Genomic DNA, 20,441 nt, shown 5'->3' on the forward strand with positions numbered 1-20,441 from the left:
TTTCTCTCTTTTAGTTTAAAAACAATTCTTATTCAGGTCCAAAGCTATACTTTGTGGGTGGCAGTGGTGGTAACAAAGAGTGGGGGGTCTCTCTCGCCTCTTGTGGGAGAAGGTGGGAGAGCAGAGATCTTTCACTTCTGGCTTCTGCTCTTTGTCTCCAGGTGTGTCTGAAATTTATAAAGCTCTCCATTCTAGGGGATTAATTTCCTCAAACACCTTCTAAATCTATTCTGCATGTTAGTTATACAACTTCAGCCATCCTATATAATAAAAGCCCAGCAACTGAAATGGCAGAATGACCAGAACAACCAGAGACCAGAATGACCACAGCCCCTTGCCCAGGCCAGCCCTGCCCCCCAGTGGGGACCCCCACTCTGAACGGAGGCATAGCCAGCCTACAAACCACCCCCAGCCCCTTGCCCCAGCTGGACCTGCCCCCCAGTAGGGACCCCCACTCTGATGAGGGGTGTAGCAGCCTGAAAACTGCCTGCCACCTCTCGCCCAGGCAGGCCCCATCCCCCAGCAGGAACTCCTACTCCGATCAGGTGTGTGGCCGGCCTGCAAACTGCCCATGGCCCCTTGCCCAGGCCAGCCCTGACCCCCAGCGAGGACCCCCACCCCTATCCGGGGCCCCCATCAGAGTAAGCCAGCCAGCCCCCACCTGTGCACCAGGCCTCTATCCTATATAATGAAAGGGTAATATGCAAATTGACTCTAATGGCAGAATGACCAGAATGACTGCTGGACCAGTTATTATGAGGCAAACTGACCACCTCTCGGTCTCTTTCCCCGGCAGGCTCCAATAGTCTGATGGCGGACAGGGAACCGGGGGTGGGTGGCAGTGCCAGGCCAAGACCCCCACCCCGCTGGTAGCCCCACACACAGAGGGTGACCTGCGGCGGGGGTGGGGCCAATGAGTGGGCGGGAACAGCAGACCTCTAGGTCCCTTCCCCTGTTGTAATAGATGCTTATTCTAAGCATACCTCGTACAATATTTGTCCTCTGTGTCCAACTTCTTTCACTTAGCGTAATGTCTTCAAGGTTCATACATATTGTAACAGTATGTCAGAATTTCTTTTCTTTTTAAGGCTGAATAATATTCACACTCACACATATCACATTGTATTTACACATTCATTTATCAATGGACACTTTGGTTGCTTCCACGTTTTAGCTATTTGTAAATAATGCTGCGATGAACATGGGTGTACAAATGGAGAGACTCTGTTTTCAATTCTTTTCCGTATGTATCTAGAAATAGAAAAATAGTAATTACATTTTTAATTTTTTTGAGAAATGGTCATACTTTTCACCGTGGTTGTACCATTTTATATTCCCACCAATAGTGCACAAGGGTTCGATTTTTTTCCTTATCCTCACCAACACTTGTTCTTTTCTGTGTTTGTGATAGTAGCCATCCTAACGGATGTGAAGTGGTAGCTGTTTTTTTAATTTTAGATGCAAGTACTGAAGGTAAGTAAACTTCCCAAAGTCATATAGCTTGTAAGTAAAAAAGTTGGGATTCAAATCCATGTCCTGTGGTCTTTCCATATGTCTATCTGTTCCTTATCCTTTCCCCCAAATACATACTTCTGTTAGAAATTTAAAGGTATTCGATAAAGTTAAATTTGTCTTTTAGAAAAATACATCAGCTATTAAGAAGATTTAGGAGCCAAAAAATAATTCTCAGTCAATATTAAAAAAAAAAGCATGTAGCTGACCTATAACAGACTCCCAGAAGATTTATGGACTAATAGTGCTCCATGATCATAGAGATCAATTCAACTTTTTCATCTTATAGATAAGAAAATGGAGGCCAACAAATTTCTCTGTTGTCAAGTATTACTGAAATTACTATTTGCCCATAATGAGGTTTAGATCTAAACCAATTTAGTTTAGTCATGAGACAGGTGGGAGTGTGTAAATTTATAAAGCTCAATTAAAGTCACAGAGCTCAAAGGGACCTTCAGGTCTCTTATAATAATGTGTCCATTTGCCTCTATCATGACGAGTTTACACAATAGCAGCAGGTTGTCTCTGTCTTTACAGCCGACTAAGAAGGCAATTCAGTCACTCTGTGCAGCTTCAGGAGTCTCACACACCTCTCAATCTAATGACATTTTAACGTGTAAATGTGAAGCACTATATATGTCTGTTTAAAAACTAGTACATTCTATTTAAAGGCATTTTAAACCGTTATTTTAAAATTAGAAGCAGTATTTAAAGTAAATTGAAGTATTACTAGGGAACTGAAGGATTGTAATAAGTAACCTTGAGTAACACTTTCATAATTAGAAACATCGGCCCTAGGTTTCAAACGAAAATAAGCAGAGTGAAAGATAATCATGTGAAGGGAATGCTTTTTCCAACCTGGGGACAGAACAGTTACAGAAGGTCTGCATAACACAGTGCAAACGTGTTAGATTCATCCTAGGATGCTCCACAACTCACTTCAATGCAGCCAATGCTTACTGAAAGCCTCTCGTGTAAGCTACTGGGCAAAGGCCTTTGAGAAGAGAGACAACCAGATATAATTCTGGAGGTGCTTGAAAACTCGTTAGGGAGATAACATAGGTACACAAATGCCTCTAAAAGATATCAAGTAAAAAGTGGCATCAGGTCCACAAAAATGCACTACAGGTAGGGCAAGGCTACACCTGGCTGGGGGAGTCAGGGAAAGCGAGTGAGCTGCGTTTTTAAGGATGAATATGATTTTGACAGACAAGAATAGGGGAAGGGTTATGCATCCAGAGAATCGAGACCTAAAGAGGAGCGATGTCCCTATATACATTTCTGTTTCAAGATCTACACATACTTTAAAACCTTTGAAATTCCCACTCCTCTCCCCACATCTCTCCCTTTATCACTCTATTAAAATTCTTAACCACCAGGACTTAGATAAAACTATTTAAAATGGTGTGTTAAAAGGGTATGTTTATTGGTAAATCTTTTTTCTTTTTAAATAAATTATTGATTTTAGAGCGAGAGTTCTGGGAGGGAGGGAGGAAGGACAAGATGGGGACTCGGGGGAGAGAGACAGAGAGAAATTGATTTGTTGTTCCACTTATTTATGCATTCATCAGGTGCTTCTTGTATGTGCCCTGACTGGAGATTGAATCTGCAATCTTGGCATATTGACACTTTCACCAACTGAGCTACCCGGCCAATTTCTTTTCTTATTTTTTATTTTGTTTTTCTTTGGAAATGTGATTATATTACAGAAAAATTATTTTTAAAAAAAGGTGTGGTGAGGCCGGCCGGCGTAGCTCAGTGGTTGAGCATCGACCCAAGGATCAGGAGGTCATGGTTCAATTCCCAGTCAGGCCATATGCTTGGGTTGTGGGCTTGATCCCCAGTGTGGGGTGTGCAGGAGGCAGCTGATCAATGATTCTCTCTCATCATTGATGTTTCTACCTCACTCTCCCTCTCCTTCCTCTCTGAAATCAATAAAAATATATTTTTTTAAAAAAGGAGTGGTGAATAGCTCCCAAGACCACCTCAAATCCTTGTTCCTCATAACTATTCCTGACTACCCCATAATGTTAAATTTGAATTGTAAATGTGAATATAAACTCCTGATTTAAAGAATGTTTGTGTGTAGCAATGAGCACACCTAGTGCATGTTGCACTAAATATAATTTTCCACTAAATTGAGCCAAGTCTTTTTGACAAAGATCTGGGCAAGGGAACATAATTTAGCCTAGGTGAGCCTAGGAAATCCCATAGTTCCAGAAAAAATGGAAATCTTCCAAGACTAACAGGGACCTATTAAGGAGTCAATTTGAAGGAGCTCCCCCTAGCTAAATTTAACATTAAAAAGAAGAAGTGAGGAGAGAAGAAGAAGAAGAAGAAGAAGAAGAAGAAGAAGAAGAAGAACAACAACAACAACAACAACAAGGGAGGAAGAGGAGGAAAGGAAGAAGTAAAAGGAGTAGCAACAGCTCTTACTCATTTGGTGTTACTTTTACTTTGTCATATAAAGGAAAACATGTAAGCATTTACCTCATCTTTTTTTTTTTTTTTTAAAGGGACTCAACCAGCTGAGGTCAAGCCACCTGTGTCACTGGCCACCCATATGAAACAATGGGTGTTTCATAGCCAGCTTTTCTTTTCTTTTTTTATATTTATTTTATTGATTTTTTTACAGAGAGGAAGGGAGAAGGGTAGAGAGTTAGAAACATCGATGAGAGAGAAACATCGATCAGCTGCCTCCTGCACACACCCTACTGGGGATGTGCTTGCAACCAAGGTACATGTCCTTGACTGGGACCCTTCAGTCCACAGGTCAACGCTCTACCCACTGAGCCAAACCGGTCACAATCCCTTACCTCATTTTTTAAGGAGAAATTGTTTTTCCCTAATTGAGGAGAGACGTGCTTTGTCCCTAAAGAATGTTTTCATTAGAAACCTATGCAATTATTGATATTCAACTATTTTTAGTCTACAAAATTTCACTGGATTCAACCAAAAATGAAGGAAAGAATGAGAGAAATTAACACTTTGCAACCCCCATGAAATAGCTGACTCAGATTGGAATCATTAATGAATGCTGAACTGATCACGTGAAAAGTGGCGGATTGTGAAAGTGAAAACATACCTTTACTTCTCAGTGGTGAGGTCTTGCTGTTATCACTTTAACCAAGCGGTAAAACTCAGCTTGTTAATGGTGAGACCACCTAACATGTTCCTCCTGATGTGATTCAATCTGAAATTCACAGCATGACCTATGAAGCATTCTAGCCAAAAATGTTTAAGCTGTGTGTTGGTTATTTTCCATTTGCCCTTATAAGTCAACTTGATGCCTTTCTCCATTTTTGCTTTATGCCCCTGGAGACATCCCTCTGCAGAATGTATCACCAAGGATCCCTTGCATTTTAGCTTCAGATTCAATTTGGCTAATGTAGAGTCTATGGCAGAAATTTGGAGGATGAAGAAAAAAGATTTGGGGTATTCATTCCCTACCACCTCACTCCCCACCTGGGTACATTTGGGGCAGTAACTGTGTCCTTTTACATCTATGGCTCCTATTAGGGCTCTTTTTCCAAAGCTCTGCTGACAGGTCCCAAGTGGTACTGTGAGCACTTCACCACTCCTTGTTATCTATGCCTGCACACATGCCTGCAAATAGTCCATTGACTTAACTCCCTTCATTTAATCCTTTGAGTGTACCACCTACTTTGCGTCAGGAGTGACTGATTCAGCCTGAATCTAACCAGGCCTCTAATTGGACACCAAGGCTAGAAAAACAACACCTCGAGATAACAATCAGACAAATCCAGAATTTGGGATTGTTTGCAAGACAACTGGTCTGGAGTCTTCAAAGATCAGTATCATTAAAAAAAATGAGTAGGAACTCTGGCCAGTTTGGCTCAGTTGATAGAGTGTCAACATGTGGACTGAAAGGTCTGGGTTCGATTCTGGTCAAGGGCAACATGCCCGGGTTGTGGGCTCGATCCCCAGTAGGGGGTGTGCAGGAGGCAGTTAGTCAATGATTTTCTCTCATCACTGGTGTTTCTATCTCTCTCTCCCTCTCCCTTCCTTTCTGAGATCATTAAAAATATATTTAAAAAATAAGTGAGTAGGAAAACTCTTCTAGCTTAAAATAAGTAAAGAGCCATAGCCACCAAATGCAATGGATGAATTTGGTTTGACAAACTCTGCTGATGTCTACCCACAGGCTATCTACTACCTTATTTCCAGCTAAGAGAACCCTGGTTTTCAGGTATCGGGTATCCAATGTGCTTCAGGGGAGTCCTCGGAACCTTGTCTGCTGGCCAATCTTTGGTTGAAACGGGCACATGACACAATCAGGCCAAGGAAGTGGGAGTGGGGGGAATCTTCTGTAAGCCTTCCAGACGTTTCTTTGCTTTTCAAAAAAGATGCATTTGAGAAATAGACCCTGCCTGTCTCTAGATACTATTGTGTGAGGATGTGATGCAGTGTTAAGCCGCTGGTAACCCCCTCTCCCAAAACAAAAAGCCCTTGTTGCACTAAATATAATTTCCATTTCTGTGCTGCAAATTCTCTCATGATGACTGACTTTAAGTGACCAATAGCTGGACAATTGGCTGCCGAATTTAGCAACTGGCTCTTGGGAGCCCATGGGAGCCGATCCCGGCCCCACGGCTCATTGCTTAGAGCGACTCTGCCCATCTTGTGAAAGGAGTTGGCAACATAGTAGGGATGGCAGAGAAGAAAGACGAGCGACCAGGTCCTTAAGGAGACCTGGAGCCCCAGAATCAACCAAGCCTAGAATCTTCCTGTCTCTGGACTTCTCGTGACATAAGCGAAAAAACGTACTTACTGTTTAAAGCGGATGAGTTGGTGTCTGTGTGCAATGAATCTGGGCTTGATCTAGCTGGTACAGATGTCCATGGGGTCCCATCTAGTGGAGGGAGGGAAGCACAGCAGGGGCAAACCTGTGCACTGGGTAATGGAAACACTGGTGGTCAGGAGGAGGGGGCGGGGTGGATCGTGGAGGGGTACCATCCGGTGGAAAGAGGACTCTGGCCAGTTGCTGAGAGGAACAGGATGGTGGCTGGGGGCCAGCCATGCTGTCAATGCCCTTGCCAACGAGGCTGAAGTTCAGGGCAATGCCCCAGGGAGAGCAGGCGCCAGAGCATGGGTCAGGAAGCCAGGCAGAAGCCAGGCCTGGGAAGGGCTGCCTGCTCTGTGCTGCCCAGCACAGTGCCTCAGGGCGGAGAGAAAGGGCCTGGGAGGAGGGAGCTCAGAGAAAGGCCGCAGTGTGATTCTAGAGTTCCAGACACGCACTCATCGGTGGGGCAGGGACATGTCCTGCCAGGCAGTCACCATTCGCTCAGATGCTGACCAGCTGAGATGGAGTAACTACCACAGATCAGGCTGAGAAATGCAGAAGGAACCAGAATCTTCTCCAAAGCTGCCTCAGCACATTTTCTTGGTGACATTAGAGAAACATTGCTTACATTTTTACTACATCTTGAAAAGGGGCTCCCCCCCCCCCACTTCACCCCAAATTGTCACAATCTCTGGGGTCCTGAAATCTACCACTGAGGCTGACGTTTGGCCTTCTAAGAAGTGACACATGCCCTGTGTGGGGAATGTGTTTGCCTGTCTATGGCAGGCGCAGTTTCATTCCTGTTATGGAATGCCCTCACTGACAGTGTGATGCCGCCTGTTGCTCATTTACCTCTTTATTGTCGTTTCCCATCCCTCTAATAACCTAACCACAGGCCCCTTCATGTTCACCTCAGTCCCATTCATTGAATGACTATCTAGCAAGGACTTTTATAATGGAATTGTATGTAGGAAGTAGGCTCAGAAAGAATGAAAGCTGATGTGTCAACAACATTCTCTAGGGATTTTCAGAACATTAGTTTTTTTCTCTGATTTAGCTGGTGTCAACTGATGGTCTTTGGCACCAATTCAATGCCAATAGGAATCTCCCACTTGGGGTGTGGTGAAGAGGAATGTGAAGAGGAAAACTCTCTGCAGTGCAAAGAGCTCCAGGATAACACGGGGCTGCTGTGGCAGAGGCCAGGACCAGGTCCCTCTTCGGCTGGGCAGCCACGCTCGGCACAGGTCCGCTCTGGCAGGTGGTCGTCAGTGTCTCCGCTCCTACGCTCTTCAGCCTTTGGGGGGAAATGCGTTCCCAGAACTCAGAGTGGAACAGGCTTATGTAGACAGAAACCCCTGCCCCTGGTCCCTGATTGGTCTTTCCTCAGGCAAATGAGGATACTGAATCCCCACAGTTTGATGGTCCAAAGGCACTGTCCTGATTGGTCAGAATAGAGCCGTTCTGATTGGTCAGAACTGCACAGCGCTGATCGGATGGGGAAAGCCTCAGACCTATTGGTTGGGAAGGATTTCAGGAAACCTTTATAAGGTCTGGCCCAGTTGGCAGAAATACAGTGCAGGCAGGCAGTTTAGTGGTGCAGAGGTGGCCGGTTTAGCGGCGCGCGGGGCATCCAGGAAGTGCAGTTTGCCTGAGAGGTCCCTGTGCAAAAACGGCTGAGAGGGTCTTTTTAAAATTTTTTTTTAGTTCAGTTAGCCACCAGGAACCCTTCTTAACAGGTCTCTCTCTCTCTCTCTCTCTCTCTCTCTCTCTCTCTCTCTCTCTCTCTCTCCCCTCTTCTTTTCCCTACTCCTTTCTCCTCCCCCCCCCCCCCCCTCCTCTTCCTCAGGCTTCACACTGGGAAGCCAAAGGGCAGAAAATGGCTTCTTTTGCATTGTGTTACTGTTGTAGTAAGTCTAGGTTAGTAATTTCAATTTTATTCACTGGGGTAAGTTCTGTGACAATATCATTATCCGGGAGCAATTAAGAATAGGCTCAGACAGGAGAGAAAATCTTTAAGAGTGAAGTGTTCCCAAATTCAGGCTCCTTTCCTACCTGTCCAGTAAAGTCTGGCTCCTCCCAATTAAGAGAGATGCTTCAAAGAATGAATAAATGGAATATTTTTCTGAAATGCAAACCCATTACAAGCAAAGTCAACTGCAATTATAAAAAGGGGAAATATTTGCAACTCATTTAGTAGACAAGGGTTAATTTTCTTTATATGCAAAAACTCCTACAATAAAAAAAGACCAACAGCCATACCTAAAAATAGGAAGTCCATAGAAAAGGGAATACAGTACAAACATGTCTTTTTAAAAAATATATAGTTTTATTGATTTCAGAGAGGAAAGGAGAGGGAGATAGAAACATCAATGATAAAAGAGAATCATTGATCAACTGCCTCCTGCAACCCAGGCATGTGCCCTGACCAGGAATCGAACTGTGACTTCCTGGTTCATAGGTCGAAACTCAACCACTGAGCCACTGAGGCCTGGCCAAATGTTTCTTAAACATATAAAGGATAGCTTACTTCATAATAAGAGAAATAGAAATTAAATTTACACAGACACCATATATTAGATTGGCAATGATAAAAGAAATGAACATGCTCTGTTGGTAAGAATGTGATTGGTGGGAAAATAAATTGGTATAATCTTATGGAAGGTTATTTGGAAATATCCTTCAAAGTTATGAATATCTATATCCTCTGATGAGTCAAAGCCAATTCTAGGAGTTTATCTACAGATTTATTGTCACATATAGGTAATGACAAGTTTACATTGCACACTGTTTGTAATAGCAAAAAATTGGAAACAATACAAATATCTTATCAATAAGGGATTAGTTAAATAATTTTTGGTATATCCAAATAATGGAATATAATGCAGCCCTAAAAAATGAGGATTTTTTTATATACATACATTGAGAGGTCTCCAACATATTTTGTTAACTGAAAAAAATTAAGAGGCAAAAAATGGGGTAACAAAAGGGTAGAGAAAGAATACTTATACCAGATATGTACATGTATTTACTTATATATACATAAGTCCAGAATGATATCCAAGAAATTAATAACAATCAGTCCCTTGGTGGAGAGGAATTGGGTGCCTAGGGCATAGAGTGGGAGAGAGAATTTTTCTTTTTTTTACTTTGTATCCCTTTTATTCATTTTGGGAATGTATACACAATTCAAATAAGTAAATTTTTTAATAAGAGGAGTACTCTGACACAGATTAAATCTGAAATGACCTAAATTTACCCAATTGGTAGTATATTTTCAATTTTTCCTTTCATCCTCCTTTATTATTGACTTTAGTGGCTGGCACTTAGTAGGTGGGCCATGAGTGTGAATTTACTCTTCCTTGCCAGATATAGTTTGTTCTGCTGCAAAGTGGTAAGGGGTGAGAGGAGATTTCCTCGTTAGGTGTTTTGGGGCTATGTACTTACAGGACCTGTAAAACAGGGTTGTGATGTACACAAAGAAACTACCTCTCAATTTTAAGATTTCTGTTACCCAGAGCGGCCCATGGCTGGCACTGCCACCTCACACTCAGAGGAAGACTGAAAGAAGGCTTGGCCTTTCACCCTTTCAAAGGCTCCTGTTGGTCATGGATGCTCACTGGTCTATCCTATATAATAAAAGGGTGATATGCAAATTGACCCTAACAGTGGAATGACTGGGAGTGACTGGTCGCTATGATGCGCACTGACCACCAGGAGGCAGACGCTCAACCCAGCAGCTGCCCCCTGGTGGTCAGTGTGCTTCCACAGGGGGAGCACCACTTGGCCAGAAGCCGGCTCATGGCTGGCCAGCACAGCGGTGGTGGCAGGAGTCTCTCCTGCCTCTGAGGCAGCGCGGGGGAATGTCAGCCTAACAGCTTAGGCCAACTCCCTAAGGGGCCTAAGCTGTTAGTCAGACATCCCCCGAGGGCTCCTGGACTGCGAGAGGGCAAATTTTCATGCACTGGGTCTCTAGTTCAGAGGTTCTCAACCTGTGGGTCGCGACCCCTTTGGGGGTCGAATGACCCTTCACAGGGGTCGCCTAAGACCATCGGAAAATACATATATAATTACAAATTGTTTTTGTGATTAATCACTATGCTTTAATTATGTTCAATTTGTAACAATGAAAATACATCCTGCATATCAGATATTTACATTGCAATTCATAACAGTAGTAAAATTACAGTTATGAAGTAGCAACGAAAATAATTTTATGGTTGGGGTCACCACAGCATGAGGAACTGTATTAAAAGGTTGTGGCATTAGGAAATGGTTGAGAACCACTGCTTTAGTTCATTTATAATGGCCCAGGTTTGAGTTTCCAGAAGGAGCTGCCTGCACAGTATTGCGCTGCGTCAGGTAGGATATTGGTTGAGAGATGCATTTGGGTCATTTTATTGGCTTTTCTGCTTCTACCCACTTGCTAGAGGCTATGTAATATAGTGAAAAGATTCTGGGCTTGATTCCGAGACCCCACTTTGTACCACTTGCTGTGTGATCCCATGTAATTAGCTTAATTCTCTTTGCCTAAGTTTTCTCATCTGTACAATAGGGCCTCAGCTCCTGTTCTGTCAACATCTTAGAGTAGTTACTGAGGCTCAAAGAAATGATGTGCTTGCAAGCACTTAGCGAAAAGAAAATATTTGAAGTAAAAGGAGTTAGCAAACACAATAATGAAATCCTTGTGCGTACATTTCTCTGTGCTAAGGGCCAAACTCACTGGGGCTTGGGAAATGAAACTGGGTGAGAGAAAATAGGCGAAGTGGGATATTTTTGTTCATAGTGAAAGAAGATAGAGCTAGGTTTAATTAACAAGTATATTTTGATTGTCTAGGTGTATTTGTTCCTGTTATTTTACATGTTATCTAATTAAGTACTCTAAATAACCCTAAGCGGGTAAATATTATTATGCCAGTTTTACAGACGAGTGACTAAGTAACAGGACCAATGTTGCACACTTAGGAAGTGGCAGGCCAAGATCTGAAAGTCAAGTCTGTTTAACCACCAAGGCAAGTGAAGCCATCAGCTGACTCAGGCAAGAAAGAAGCGACCACCCGGGAAGTTATACCCAAGTGGACTAGCTTATAAGGCATGTAGACATTCATCCAGGGGCTCACAATAACCCTTTAATTTGCCAATTCATCCATCTAATCCACAAACATTTTCTGAGCGCGTCCCACATAACCGGAATTGTGCTAGATTTGTAATAAAACCATGAATAAATACAGTTCCTGGAGGGTTTAAGAAACACCAGTGTAGCAGAGTAGCTTGCCACACGTCCCTTATCCTCAGTTCAATTCCGTTAGGAAAATTGTTCTTATTGGTTGGCCAACATGAAAGTTTTAAACATTATTGTTCTGTAAAAATGACCCCACTTATGCTGCTTCCTGCCAGGGAATGGCATAAGTCTATAATAACTGAAGACCATATAACCCAATGATTTCGTTTCAGAGGCAACTGCACAATGGTTTTGAAATGGCAATAATTGCCTATTGCTCTCGGGATTACCTTATTGTCTGGTAGTGGTTATAAAGACAGTGGGGTTTTAAGAGGCCATTCAGTAAGAGTGACAGAAGGAACTACTTTATATTTTCCTCTGAATGACTCTCAAAGTGAGAATCTAATTCTGAGCCCATAAAGGTCTGAAAGAACTTCTGTGATAACTTCAGAGTCCTTACAGCTGGAAGGAGACTGAGTTATAGAACAATACAGAAAACTAAAGGTGTGGCTCATACATCAGCAGAGTATTGTTTCCTTTCAGAGGTCCTGATTGAAATGGAGGTGAGCTGGATGAGACCCACAATTAAAATAGCCACTGAAATGATGTAGACATTAGCTAGTGTCAGGGTCACTCAGGAGGTTGCATTCAGTGTGTCAGGCTGTTGGATTGAAGGTCTCATTTCCTTGCTGGCTATTGGCTGGATGCCTCTCTCAGGCCCTGTGGCAGCTCACAATGTGGCAGTTGCTCTCACTCAGAATGAGTGGGCAAGTGCAAGAATGAACGTGCCCAAGATGGAAGCCACAGTCCTTTTGGTAACATGCTCTCATCACCACTGCCTAATTCTACTCTCTAGAGGCAAGTCACTAAATCTAGCCTACATTCAAGCATTTAGGATTATACAAGGGTGCGAATACCAGGAGGTGGAATCATTGGCAACCACCTTAGAAACTGCCTATTACATTTAGGGTGGCCTCGCTAATGAGATGACATCTGAACAGAAACCCAAAGGAAGTGAGGGAATGAGCATGGCTATTCAAGAGAAAAGCATTTTAGGCAGAAGAAATAGCCAGTGCAAAGCCTGAGGGAGGATGCTCTGGCTGGGTAGCTCAGTTGGTTAGAGTGTTGTACCAATACGCTAAGGTTGTGGGTTTGATCCCCGGTCAGGGTACACACAGAGTCAACCAATGAATGAATAAATAAGTGGAATAACAAATTGATGTCTCTCTAAAAAGAAGGCCAAGGGAGGAATGGTACAAGATGAAACCAGAGAGGCTTAGCACTGGATTAGATAATGTAATTTTATGTGGGTCATTGTGAGGAATTTGGATTTTATTTATTTATTTATTTTTATTGATTTTAGAGAGGAAGGGAGAGAGAGATAGAAATATCAATGATGAAAGAGAATCATTGATTGGCTGCCTCCTGCATGTCCCCTACTGGGGATCGAGCCCACAACCCGGGCATGTGCCCTTGAACCTGGGACCCTTCAGTCTGCAGGCCCACATCCTATCCACTGAGCCAAACCGGCTAGAGCTGGATTTTATTTTGAGATGAGAAGGCTTTGGAAAGTTTTGGGCAGAAGAGTGACATGACTTAACATGTTTTGTGAGAGGCCTACTCTGTTCTGAATTTAGAGTTTGTAATGAGCACCTGCAGTGCTCATTAGAAAATAGATTTGTGAGGTTCCCTCTGGAGTCTCAGGGTTTGGCATCTTGTGGTCTTCATTTTTAGTGAAGATCACCCATGAGACTCACTAAAAATGAATGAGTCTAATATTTGAAAAACAATGTCCTCCCCAATGCACTTTATCTTACATTTAGTCAGGTCACTATTTGACCTAAGATATTAGAAATATGCTCTGTTTGTGTAACTCAAATGAGTATTTTGAGGGGGGGTGTTTATCATTTTCCTGGAGGCATTCCTGTATTTCCCATTAGCCTCTTTATTTCCTGAAGTTTTTAAGAAAATCTGGGCAAAGAAATTCTATAATCCCAAAGAATCACAGTAAACACATCTCCCTTCCTTGATGGCTCCTAGGAACTTCACAAATTTTGAAATTCTCAGAATCCACATGTTAGCTTCCCGAGGCCTCCGAAAATGGAGACAAAATTCATGCAGGCTCAGGAAGAATTCAATATTTCATGGATCACTGAGCTTCTCCATCAAGTTAGACCTAGTGGGAGGCTGGAGGTCCCTGGGCCCTTTATCACTAGCTCAAAGGCTCCACTGTTCAGCAGTGTCTGAAGATTGTTCTTTTTTGTCCTGAGACTTTGGCCCTAGAAGCAGGTATGTTTCAGACAGAACAGTGTAGTGTAAAGGAACAGCAACAATTTAAACTTAGGGTTCTTCCTGTTGAGTACCACACAGAAGCCGGGCCTCTCAGGATTGAGGTTTTGGGAAGAGGGTTTTCTGAATTGTTGTTGTTTTTCTCCTCAGCCACCCATTCTTTTCTTACAGCCCCCTTCTAAGGCCTGCAGACTACTGTCCATGTCCCCTTTCTCTGGAATCTTCACCCTTTATCACAAGGGAAATTTTTACCCCCTTGGTCCTTTCTCATACCTTGTAAGCTCTGAACCTTGCTGCTAGTGGAGGTTCTTGCTGCTTAGGCATTTTGGCTCCAGAAGTGAATGGGCTGAGGTGAGGTCGAATCCTGTTAGTGAAGGCTCCAATTCCAATCTTCCCTTTAGTGGGAGTTTCTTCCCTAGTTTACTTAAGAAGCAGGAGACGATTGGCAACATTTTTCTTAGAGGTAGGCCAACATAGCTAACAGAGGTATACAGAAATTATATGCCAGTTACTTCTATGTGTATTTATGTGTCCCAGGCAACTTAAGCTGTGAAAGAGATTAAAACCATCATGAAAATGGTACTTGTAAGTCTACTTGTGGATGCACGTTTAAATATAAGTTCCCTAAAATGACTGAAATGGTCAAGGCAATGGTGTAAACAGACAAAAAAATAAACACGTAGATACATAGAACACAGAAAATCCCAGCAAAATCTTGTAAAGCCAGGAGCTCCTGGATCAACATTTATAGTTGCCCACCAAAGTAAAATCAAATCTGTATAAAAGTTGAGGGAGATAAAGGCTAGAACGGGTTGCTGGCAAGCTTGCACATGTTCTGTGATGACAAAATGCCAAGTCTGTAAGAAGACAGACAGAAATTGGACTTCCCCAAGGATGTCTCCACAAGAAAAGAAAGCTGCCGGCTGAGCAGAACACTGACTTCAGCACCTTCTCTTTGAGAACCTGTGGCCCTAGCATGCGGGCAATGAACAGTAACATCAGGCGTGGAGAACGGGTGTGCATCATTCATCAGAGTGGGTGCATATTTAGATTGGAATTCCGTATCACCTGTAATTTATGTCAAATGTCTTCAATTTGGGGGCAATTTCCTTTTCCCATAATGCTTGTGGTTCTCCCATTGGAAGAATCTCCAGAAAGGCAAGTGATCTTTGAGATCAATCTTATTAGTGGTATATGATGTTACAGCTGATGGTGTGAGTGGGTAGTTTGCAGTATTTTTTGATAGTTTGCAATATTAACTGAACTTTTCCTTTGAACATTTGTACTAAGTGCCTCTTTGACCCAAAATGCAAATCTATGCAAAATAATATGCAAGTTAACATCACTCCATTGAGTTGCTTAAAAAGAACAGATTAAATAGAACAGGCACACTGGTTCTGCCGTTGGAAAACCTTTAAAGTCTGGGCTGATTTCTTTGCCTGGTAATCACTCAATGTGTTTTTATCAAACGGGGTAAAGTTAGTTTCTTTTAATAATATGTGGTTAAAAAAACATACAAAATTCTAACCTTCCCCTTTTTTGGTGACTGGATATGTCAAATGTTCCCCAAATATACTTCTTTCTCTTAAAAGATACAGCAATGACACTAAGCAGACAGTAATTGTTGAATAATTAATGCTAGCAGGTGGATCCAGCAATTTCAGTTCGGAATCTCTGCTCCGAATAATCTTGAACTGCCTTGCCCTGTCCTCCTCCCACTGCATCTGCCGTCTTGCCTGAGAACCACCCCCGACACTTGTAAATAGCGCAGTGGACAGCAATTTAATTTGCCTTTGAGGGCAGCTCTTAACTGCAAAGGGGGAAGACATTCTCAGATAAGCATATGTGTACAAACACACACATTTGTTTTCTTCAAACCTCATTCCCAAAGCTCTTTATTACCTGCTCAGTTCAAAGCACCTTCTTTAATATTCTGCATTCTCGTTTAGCACCTGCTTGTTAATTTCATCCGATTCTCAGCTAGTCTTTTAGCAAGTGAAGGCAACCCACTCAAGTGATATAAAAGGACTTTTCCTTTTTTTTTTTTTTTCCTGCCTCTGATCCTTTTTCTAACACTAATCACATACCTACCATATGCTCTCCAAGACACTGGTTCCCATTCGTTTGTTAACTTGTCTTGTGTATCACCCAAGGTCAAGTTTCTTTTGTTCGGTTACAGACAATACCACCGGAGAGGAGTGGGGTGATAGGGAATGAATATCTGAAAGCAATACTTCCTGATTCCCAGGGAAGTGCCCCTTCACTTGTGCACATGACAGTGGGAGGAAGGCCCCACCAAAGCATCATTAGTCATCCTGCTTTTCTTAGGTTGGCGGGCCTTCTTTTCCTACTAACTTACATCCCTGATTGAAGGGCTACCTGACATTGTCTTAATTATGTTTCTATTAAGGTTTCTTCTTTTCTAGATTATCCTAACAGCTTCAGATTTTTTTTACGTTACTAAGAAAAGATCTGTTTTTGCTCTCCTGATAAGTAGCTTGGGCGATGCATCTAATTTCTCTAACTCCCAATTTTCTCCTCTGTTAAAAAAGAGAATTAGATTAAATCAATTCTAATGTTCCTTTCAGCACTGATGTTTTCTGAGTCAAGAGGTAAAATGGCCCAGGAGAGAGGTCTGGGCTGCTTCAGAGCTTGTCTGCACTCAGCAGTACAGTAAGAAAAATGCCGCTCACAGCACCTCCCACTTGTTGAGCACCTCATATGCTGCACACTCTATTAGATCTTCACACACACAGTGTTCCATTTAATTCCCAAAGCCACTCCAGGGGGTAGGCATTATTATTATGACTAAACCTGTTTTATAGATGAAGGCACTAAGACGCAGAAAGGTTAGGCAGTTCTTTTAAGATCATAGGGTGACTGGCATAGCTGGAGTGTGGAAACCAAGCCCCACATGTTTAACCAGTCCACCTTCTAATTCACCGGCTAGTTAACATTGCCTGCCAATCTCTAAAAGCCAATTCACAGGCTTCCATCTTGGAGTCAGAAGGTCTGGGATCCCATTTTGTCTCTGTTGTTTATTAGGTCATCAGCCCAATTGTGTAACCTCTTTGAGCTTCAGTTTTCTCATCCTATCTAATAAAGAGAGAATATGCTAATTGGCTGCCACACCCTCACAAGATGGCGACACCCACAGCCACAAGATGGTAGTGCCCAGTCCCCTCAGCCCTGCCTCATCCAGCTGGAGTCCCCCAGTCCCCTCAGCCCCACAGGGGAAGGCAGTTGGAGGTGATTAGGCTGGCAGGGGAGGGCAGTTGGGGATAATCATGCTGGCAGGGGAGCAGTTAGGCATCAATCAGGCTGTCAGAGGAGCAGTTAGGGCGCTATCAGGCTGGCATGCAGAGTGGTTAGAGGCAATCAGGCAGGCAGGCAGGCAAATGGTTAAGAGCCAGCAGTCCCGGATTGTGAGAGGGATGTCCGACTTCCGGTTTAGGTCTGACCCTTAAACCGGAAGTTGGACATCCCCTGAGGGGTCCCAGATTGGAGAGGGTACAGGCTGGACTGAGGGGAACACCCGCCCCCGCCGCCGTGCATGAATTTTGTGTACTGGGCCTCTAGTTTTTAAATAAAGAAAATAACACCTATTTCACAGTACTGTGTTAAAAATGAAAAGATATAAGATGTGTGTCAGCAGTTGCCTGATTCTCTACCCTGCTTCTCTCTACAGTGGCCATCACTTAACCACTACCTGCAGGCTTGGCCCCAGCCCAGGTTTCAGAACCAATTCTTCCTCTGTGTGAAGGGCATAAAGACCTCTAGTTCAATGCTGAGAGGGATTCCACATCGACCATGGTTCCTGCTGGCCCTGATGGCTCAGTTGTGGCAAGTGGGCCTCCACCCTAAATGCAGGGTGGTAGAGTTGTTAAATGGGCCCTGGGATAGTACTGTGTTTTAATCATAGCTCTGCCCGTCCTAATGAGCTTGGGTAAGTTACCTCACCCTTCTGTGACTCTGTTTTCTCATCTATAAAATGGGGAGAATATTAGTAGCTATTTCAGAGGGTTATTGTACAGATTTAAATTTAAAAATATAAAGTACGTATAACAGTACCTGGCAGACAGTGTCTGTTATTGTTATAGACCTTAAGCGATTTATACTTTTTATTATTATACATAAATGACATCAATTATATACTTATATTATTATTAACACCAATTAGGTCCCTGCTTGGTTGCCTCAGGTCTTCCCAGGTAACTTACCCTTTCTCTCTGGGGCTGTGGCCATCATTGCTATCATGCCCTGGGGTGGAATTCCTGCCACTGAACCCTTCCCTGATCTGGGGCCTTGCAATCTGCCGAGGAAATACGTGATGCTGGCTACCCTCCACATCTCTGAATATTGCTTGCTCTGGTTTCTCCACAACGGTGCCCTGGTGGTATATGTGGTTCCTTGGTGCTGCAGGCCACTTGCCTAGACCAGTTGTTGCCATTGCATGTTCCCTGGAGCCTGTTTTCTGCCCCCTGCTGTCCCTTTCCCCATAACTAGGTCCTGAGCCACACAGTGTGTGTGTGCTCAGAAGTTACCATGTCAGCTTGACACAACCTTATAAAATAACTTTGTAAAGCATCGTGCACATAAAATGGGTTTTAATCTCAGTACACAACGCAGGAGGTAAGAGAGATTATATCTCTGCTTTTTTGTTAACAGCTTTTTTGAGATATAATTCACAGACCATATAATTCACCATTTAAAGCATAACACTTAATGTTTTTTTGTACATTCACAGAGTTGGGCAACCATCGCAAATCAATTTTTGAACATCTTCATCATACATGCCCCCAACCAAACAAGACCAAACCAGACCAAACCAGACCAGACCAAACCAAACTCTGCTTCCTTTAGTTATCCCTTATTTCCCCAGCAACCACGAATCTACTATATGTCTGCAGACTTGCTTATTATGGATATTTCTTATCACTGGAATCATACAATATCACAGTATGTGGCCTTTGGTGACTTCTCCATTTAGCATAATGTTTTAAAGGTTCATCCGTGGTGTAGCCTGTATCAATACTTCATTCCTTCTTATCACCAAATAATATTCACAATTCTCTACTTTTAACTCAACAGTTAATTTTAACTCTGTGCCCCCATTCCAAGGAACTAGTGAGAAATTCACCTTGTCATTCTTGGGGCTTCCCATTGGAGGCTGTGCCAAAATCCCAGGTTCTCAGCATAGCTGAGATACCTCAGAGGCCCAGGAAGGCATTAGTCATCTGTCCACACAGGTTCCTGCTGAGATGCCACGTGTCTCCCCTCTGCCACCTCTGTGCTGCCTTTGTTGTGGGTGGGGAAGCCTAGGCCAATGTTTTGCCTCTTGCTGCACTGATGGCCAGTCTCTCTGAGGTCCTGCTGTGTCCTGGTGAGTCAGTCACGTCACCGGGGACCCTAGACTTTGACTCCTTCCCCAAGCCAGAGGCACTTTCATTTTAGACTGGGGGTATTCTCCCCAGATTTAAAGGATCCTCCTTAATGCCCCGAGGCTTTTGAAAACAAAGTTTAGGAATTCCAACCTCAGTACTTTCCCTGAGGCGGGGGAGCACAGAATGGGAATCTCCCAGGGGAAAACCAAAAGGGGAAACACAGTTGACGTAAAAAAAGTGATCTGTGTCAGAGTTCCTTCTCCTGGTCCAAATCTCTCTGCCCAGAGAGGCATGGAGAGCGCTGGAGATCTTTTCCCAGTAGGCCTTCCTTATTCCCCAATCCAGTCCCTGCTGGCTTTCCTGTGCCGCCTGCCACTGCTCCCCGACAGCTTTTAACTCCCACAAGCCACTGAGAGGACTTGCCAGGCCAAAACCTGGGTTCTGCTGCTTGACTTTTTACTTTAATGAAACTCTCTTTTTTGGTGAAATAAAAATGATCTTATCTATGCTAATAGAAATGTAGGATTTGCATTTCTGTTTTATATTTCTATTATACATTTTTCTACAGCGTTTTTATTACAGAGTTCTGTTATGTATTTCTGTGGTGGCAGAATGCACGGGAGAACGATCAGCCAGCACTCTGAGGGAGGAAAGTTTAACCTTTATTTCGCAGATCTGCTAGTCCAGGGGAATTCCGGATCCAAATCCTGAACTCGTGGGGAGACTCTGGCTTCCATATCTCTTCCTGTGACGGGCCCCTGAGGGTCCCTGCAGCTCCGCCCAAGTCAGTCAGAGTGGGGAAGGAAGACTACAGTTTTAACCAGATACTGAACTAGGTTGCAAGCCCTCCTCCCCACCCCCAATTTTCCTTTTCATTTCTACTATACATCTCTATGAAAACTATCAAGTGGACCAGGTTTTGGTCTCAGGATTCCTTGACACTTAAAAATTATTGAAAATCCTAAAGAGCTTTTGTTTATTTGAGTTCTACCTATAAATAAGAACCATATTAGAAATCAAAACAGACATTTAAAAATGTTTATTATTAATTTGTTTGAAAAGAATAAATCCATTACTGATAACATAGGTAACATTTTAATTAAAATATATTTATTTTCCAAAAGAAAAAAAATTAGTGAGTAGTATGTCTTTTTATTTTTTTTTTCAATTTTTTAAATGTCTGAAAATAGAAGACAGCTGGACTCATATTGGTTTTACATTCAGTCTGCTATAT

Source organism: Myotis nattereri (assembly GCF_964212035.1).
Source record: "Myotis nattereri genome assembly, chromosome: 2".
NCBI classification, from domain to species: Eukaryota; Metazoa; Chordata; class Mammalia; order Chiroptera; family Vespertilionidae; genus Myotis; species Myotis nattereri.